The sequence below is a fragment of the Nicotiana tabacum genome, chromosome 6, assembly GCF_000715075.1.
Source record: "Nicotiana tabacum cultivar K326 chromosome 6, ASM71507v2, whole genome shotgun sequence".
In the NCBI taxonomy this organism is placed as follows: Eukaryota; Viridiplantae; Streptophyta; class Magnoliopsida; order Solanales; family Solanaceae; genus Nicotiana; species Nicotiana tabacum.
The window spans coordinates 180827445-180834684 of NC_134085.1; positions in this window are offsets into that span (position 1 = coordinate 180827445).

Below are 7240 nucleotides of genomic sequence, written 5' to 3' on the forward strand. Positions count from 1 at the left end.
AAGCTTCTGTATTCCCGGATTGCCGCCTCCTCCTCGGCTCGAGCTGTCCGCTCGGGTAAGCCAGGTCTAGAACAAACACCCAGGTTCTGAACCTAGTATAACAAAGCCACATGCCGGATCCCTAGTAGGAACGTTTGTTTGCATCACGTGCATTTGACTTTGGAGGCCCAACACAGGGGTTGGGTCTGTCTAGGACAGGTGTACCAAAAATGAAAATGACCATCCTGATGCATCTTACTTGCTACTACTTGCGCATTTATTTGATTCGGACTTGTGTGCTGACTGACTTGTGAATATCAGGAATAATATTTTGAAATTGAAAAAAAAAAACGAAATAGCGGTTAGGGAATTGATTGTTTATTTTTGAAAAGAAAACAAATGCCCAAATACTGTCAAAACTCTGCCGAAATTTTAAGAAAATGAAAAAAAAATGTGTCTTATTAGTTTGTTTTATTAGAAGCTAAGAAAAGAAAAAAAAAGTCGTTGTTCTGTTTTGTTTTTCAAAAAAATAGAAAAAATATATAGTTTGTCTTGCCATGAAAATGAAAATGAAAAAGGGTCTTATTTTTAAAATGGTTTTTTATTGTTATTATTTATTTGCTTATGAAAATGCAAAAAAATAAAATAAAAAATAAAAAAAAGTCTTTCATTATTTGTCGCAAATATATATATATATATATATATATATATATAAAAATCCAAAAAGTTTTTTTTTATTTCCAAAAGATATATATCTCTTTATTTGTTGCAAAGAGTATTTGTCTTGCCAAGAAAATTCAAAGTAAAATTCCAAAAGATATGTCTTGCAAAAATAATATAAATATCTTTATTTTCCATTGTTGATAAAACAAAAATAATAAAAATGTTTTTTTTTATAAAAAAAAAACCGAAAATATTTTGATTCTTCTTTCAAAATTGAAAAGAAAATTCAAAATTCAAAAAATATTTTTTAGAAGCATTTCTTTTATCAAAAGTAAAATTCCAAATTTTTTTTATTTTTTCTTTAGAATAAGAAAAAAACAAATGAATTCAAAAAAATAATATCTTAGAAGTCTTTCTTTTAAAAAGAAAATCAATCAAAAATCAAAAAAAAAAATAATACTTCCTTTCTTCTTTTAAAGTAGTTCATTCACAATTTCAAAAAAAAGATAATAATAAAAAAAAATAAAAAAAGAAGTTAGTTCATCTACTTATTCTTGATTACCCGAACTGCGCGGGTTTGATTCTCACCGGATGTGAGATACGTAGGCAACCCTCATCGGGTCCAACCCCCATTTTACTAAATAGCCAAAATAAATGAAAAAAAAACGTGTCAAAATTTTAATTTTGTCATAAACAAGTCGGGCGGTGTCCAGCCCCACCTTTTGCTAAAATAGCCAAAAAATAAATAAATAAAAAACATGTCAAAAAAAGGGTCATAAATAAGTCGGGTGATGCTGTTTTGTCAAAAAATAGCCGAATGTTCCCGAAAGGGACGCCGGAAGGCTGACTTTGCATAAACAGTCGTTTTTTGGGTCATGGTTAAGATTTGGTCCAGTTGACCCCTACAGCCTTATAAATCATCGTCCCCGAGGCGCTAAAGGGTCGTGTTTGCAACACCAAGTTTTTATTGTAATTTGAAAAAAAAAAGTCGGCGGTCAGGTGAATACCGTTCAAATTTTGTCATAATAAGCCGAGCCAGCTTCGGCCGCGTCTTAAACCGTTCTTGCCGAAATAGCCTTAGAGTATCTTTCAGTTGTCGAAAGGTTATTTTCGTAAAAGAATGGACAAGTTTGTAAAGTGTCAAAATAATCCTCCCCGGCCTCAAATTCATGTGAAATTTGGAGGGGGCCACGTTTGCAAAAATAACCGTTCGGTTGCATTTGTCAAACGGAGAAAGGAAGCTGGCCATTTGTTTTTGAGTTTGTGTAAATCTTTTGATTAAAATATGCGGGTTTTTTGATTTTCAAGTTTGTAGGTCATCTTTAAACCTTTGAAACCCAGTTTGTTTTAATATGAAAATTGAAAAAAAAATGTTCATTATTGTTTATCTTTTATTGGCACGAACTACGCTCGGTCTGATTCATGCGGGGTCATGATACGTAGGCAATCTCCATAAGATTCGACCACAACAAAAAGAAAAGCAAAAAAAAAATGAAAAAAGAATGAAAAAGAAAAAAAAATAAAAAAAGGAAAAAAGAAAAAAAAAAGAAAAAAAAAAAGAAAAAGAAAAATATTGTTAATAATGAGGACCGACTGAGTCCATTCTAGCATGTTTGCTTCGCAAATAAAGTTAAGGTGGTTGGTTTGTAGTAAGCCGGACAATGACACCCAGAATCCTTTACTCGCACATCATGATGCACACTTTGCGGGGATTGGGCCTGATAGCAGAAACACTCGAACCCCCTCGAGAACTTGCCGGCGGAGGTTGACGAGGTTGAAGCTGGTAATGGTGTCGGCAGTATTGAGGCAAAGCTCAGTGGCTAAAATGCCAATTTTAATAAAGTGGGAGGACGCTCCGTTCCTTGGTTAGCAAAAGAGAAGCTGGTGGTGGCTTATTTTGTTGTCATTTCTGTTGTCCGGATTATTCTTAGAAGTTATAATCCGAGTATTGTTTTGTGTCAATATCCTTCCGCTTATCTTTCCATTTTGTCATAGCAGGTTGCGTAAATGTTGTCCAGGTTGTCTAGGATTTTATTCCGGTTTGTTTTTTTTACCATTTCGCCGGTAGTCTAATACAAATCCGGTCTTTTGTTATTTCCAGTCGTCTTTTTGTTTAGTCCTTTTGTCATTTCGTTCAATGCCGATTCTAAGGACATGACATGCGCACCCCGTTTGGGCCTTGTCTTTAAAGTTAATCATAAAACCCCAGAAAGGCGATCAAACCATTTAAAGAAAATAAGGACGGTTTGAGATTATTCAGAGCTCGAGTCATGTGGAACTGGGGCAAGTAAAACGCAAAGAAAACTGTTAAAAGCAAGATTCGCCAAATTGGCATGAGGGTCATTCATGATAATGAGAGTGTCGCCCAACGGTGCTTTAGAAATGAAAAAGGAAAAAGCAAATGTTTAACATAATTGTCAAGGTCCAGCACCATCGGAAGAGACTGCAAATCTTTGTTTAATCGTGTTGTTTGCACTTGGCATGTCTTTGAACACTGGAATGACGAAGACATTTTGTTCTGCTACTCAAACACTTTATCCTTCGTTAACCCCTTTTGAGCCTTATTTATTTTCTTTCATACCCCTCGTTCGGAATCAGTATCAACGAAGAAAAAAAACGACAAAAAAGAAAGGAGAAATGAGAAAAAAAAGAGAAAGCAAGAAAGAAAGCAAAAGAAAAAGAAAAGAAAGATAAGAAATGAGTGAGAGGAAAGTCAAAAAAAAAAGGAATTGGGAACTACGTTTGACCTGATTCCTCATAGAGGATACGTAGGCGCTTCACGGCTCGGTCATAGTTTTGAAAAATGAAAAAAAATCAATCAATTAAGATATCCCCAAGCAAGAAACTGGGGCAGAGGTTGCAGTCGTTGTAAATAAATCTGGTTCCGAAGGTTGTAATTAATAACCCAAACTCGATGCATTTTTGAGCCTTTAATACCCTTTCTTTCTAGCCCTATCCAAAAACCCACATTACGGTCCAAAGAAAGACCTTCTGATCAGTCTTCAAAAGATGTCAAGTCAGACAAATGAGAGTCTTACCGGCGAACATAACATTCTGTTCCACAGCAGAAAGGACTCTAATCTCCAGCAGAAAGAGTCATACCGGCGACACTCCAAATCCCCAGCTGGAAAGTGATACAAATGAGAGAGTTTTATCGGTGAAAACCTTCACAGGCACCATAAGATGATGAAAGCTGAGAGAAAAACCAAAATGAGAGAGGCTTGATAGTGAAAACCCTTTGGGCACTACAAGTCGAATCAGATTGAGAATCAGATGGGGAATCGCCAATTGAAGATCTTGAAAGATGACTGACGGTAGAGGATAGGCCACATGTGCATGTCATGACCATTAGAGTCGGTATCTGCGTTTGATAGGTTTTTATTTATAGTTTTTTTAAAAAAAGTCATCTTTTTCCTTTGTCTTTTATTCTGTTCCCTTTTATCTTTTTCCTTTCATAGAAAAATTCCCCAATAGAGTCTGTTTGGTCAGAACAAGTGAGAATTGCCTTCAAAATATGCCATCAGCTTTTCAATTATACAAAATGAGATCTGACTAGTACATCCAAATGGTATATCCAGCAAGGAACAAGCGCGAGGCCAGTGTCAATAAAGATATCCCCAGCAAAAGGGAATTGACAAAAGGATTGACGAGCGTCAAGAGGGATATCCTGGCCAAAACCAAGGTTATAAACCTCAAAGACAAGGCCCGTGAACAAAGCAAGGAGAGCAGTGAGCATGATTTGGCGAAATCCATACTAGACTAAAAGGTAAAGGAAATGGCATTGATGACAAAAATGCATGCCACAAGGGATATTGTCAAACTGGGGCAGAAAATTTTCCTTTCATTTGGAAAATTTTTTGGAAGTCAGGTACCCATTCGGGGAAGAACAATGATAACGCCAGTCTCAAGGGAAGTGGTCTTTGAACCAGTGTTGCCCCCAACATAATAAGTTTCAATGGAGGAAGTCGTTCCCCAGCAAATGGATGAAACTTGTGCTCAGGCTAGTATCATTCCCAACAGCCTTCCGAAGAGTGAAGCACTAGTTCTGAAGGAATCAGAATCCCCCAGCAGTGTTATCCTCAACAGCGTTATCCCCAGCTCATAACACTTACCCCCCAGCAGGTAAGTAAATAATCCCCAGCAAGTGTCGAGGTAAGACATTTTTCAAGTTTTATTTATTTTGGGTTCATCCGCCCTCGAATAGGATATTTTGGGTTCATCCGCCCTCGAATAGGATATTTTGGGTTCATCCGCCCTCGAATAGGATATTTTGGGTTCATCCGCCCTCGAATAGGATATTTTCGGTTCATCCGCCCTCGAATAGGATATTTTGGGTTCATCCGCCCTCGAATAGGATATTTTGGGTTCATCCGCCCTCGAATAGGATATTTTGGGTTCATCCGCTCTCGAATAGGATATTTTGGGTTCATCCGCCCTCGAATAGGATATTTTGGGTTCATCCGCCCTCGAATAGGATATTTTGGGTTCATCCGCCCTCGAATAGGGTATTTTGGGTTCATCCGCCCTCGAATAGGGTATTTTGGGTTCATCCGCCCTCGAATAGGATATTTTGGGTTCATCCGCCCTAGAATAGGATATTTTGGGTTCATCGCCCTCGAATAGGATATTTTGGGTTCATCCGCCCTCGAGTAGGATATTTTGGGTTCATCCGCCCTCGAGTAGGATATTTTGGCTTCATCCGCCCTCGAATAGGATATTTTGGGTTCATCCGCCCTCGAATAGGATATTTTGGGTTCATCCGCCCTCGAATAGGATATTTTGGGTTCATCCGCCCTCGAATAGGATATTTTGGGTTCATCCGCCCTCGAATAGGATATTTTGGGTTCATCCGCCCTCGAATAGGATATTTTGGGTTCATCCGCCCTCGAATAGGATATTTTGGGTTCATCCGCCCTCGAATAGGATATTTTGGGTTCATCCGCCCTCGAATAGGATATTTTGGGTTCATCCGCCCTCGAATAGGATATTTTGGGTTCATCCGCCCTCGAATAGGGTATTTTGGGTTCATCCGCCCTCGAATAGGGTATTTTGGGTTCATCCGCCCTCGAATAGGGTATTTTGGGTTCATCCGCCCTCGAATAGGATCTTTTGGGTTCATCCGCCCTCGAATAGGATATTTTGGGTTCATCCGCCCTCGAATAGGATATTTTGGGTTCATCCGCCCTCGAATAGGATATTTTGGGTTCATCCGCCCTCGAATAGGATATTTTGGGTTCATCCGCCCTCGAATAGGATATTTTGGGTTCATCCGCCCTCGAATAGGATTTTATTTTCAAAGTTGGTGTTGAAACCAGGCGCCCACCTGAATAACGAGTGGAATACTTTCCTAAAGTTTATTTTACCCATAGGAGATGCATTTCCTCCTAAGTTTGTTTTAGTTTCACCCATAGGAGATGCATTTCTTCCTAAGTTTGTTTTACCCATAGGAGATGCATTTCCTCCTAAGTTTAGTTTTCACCCATAGGAGATGCATTTCATCCAAAGTTTGTTTTACCCATAGGAGATGCATTTCCTCCTAAATTTAATTTTTTCCATAGGAGAGGCATTTCCTCCTAGGTTAGTATTGAAGTTAGGAGCCCGCCCATATAACAGAGGCATACATTTCTGTCCTTTCACATTATGTTCTAGGTCGCCCACCAGTAAAATGCGGGAATACTTTCTGTTCTAGGTCGCCCACCAGTAAAATGCGGGAATACTTCATGTTCTAGGTCGCCCACCAGTAAAATGCGGGAATACTTTATGTTCTAGGTCGCCCACCAGTAAAATGCGGGAATACATTCTGTTCTAGGTTGCCCACCAGTAAAATGCGGGAATACATTATGTTCTAGGTCGCCCACCAGTAAAATGCGGGAATACTTTCTGTTCTAGGTCGCCCACCAGTAAAATGCGGGAATACTTTCTGTTCTAGGTCGCCCACCAGTAAAATGCGGGAATACTTTCTGTTCTAGGTCGCCCACCAGTAAAATGCGAGAATACTTTCTGTTCTAGGTCGCCCACCAGTAAAATGCGGGAATACTTTCTGTTCTAGGTCGCCCACCAGTAAAATGCGGGAATACTTTCTGTTCTAGGTCGCCCACCAGTAAAATGCGGGAATACTTTCTGTTCTAGGTCGCCCACCAGTAAAATGCGGGAATACTTTCTATTCTAGGTCGCCCACCAGTAAAATGCGGGAATACTTTCAGTTTTAGGTCGCCCACCAGTAAAATACGGGAATACATTCATGTTCTAGGTCGCCCACCAGTAAAATGCGGGAATACATTTCAGTTCTATGTCGCCCACCAGTAAAATGCGGGAATACTTTCTGTTCTAGGTCGCCCACCAGTAAAATGCGGGAATACTTTCAGTTCTAGGTCGCCCACCAGTAAAATGCGGGAATACATTCATGTTCTAGGTCGCCCACCAGTAAAATACGGGAGTACATTTTAGTTCTAGGTCGCCCACCAGTAAAATGCGGGAATACATTATGTTCTAGGTCGCCCACCAGTAAAATGCGGGAATACTTTCTGTTCTAGGTCGCCCACCAGTAAAATGCGGGAATACATTCTGTTCTAGGTCGCCCACCAGTAAAATGCAGGAA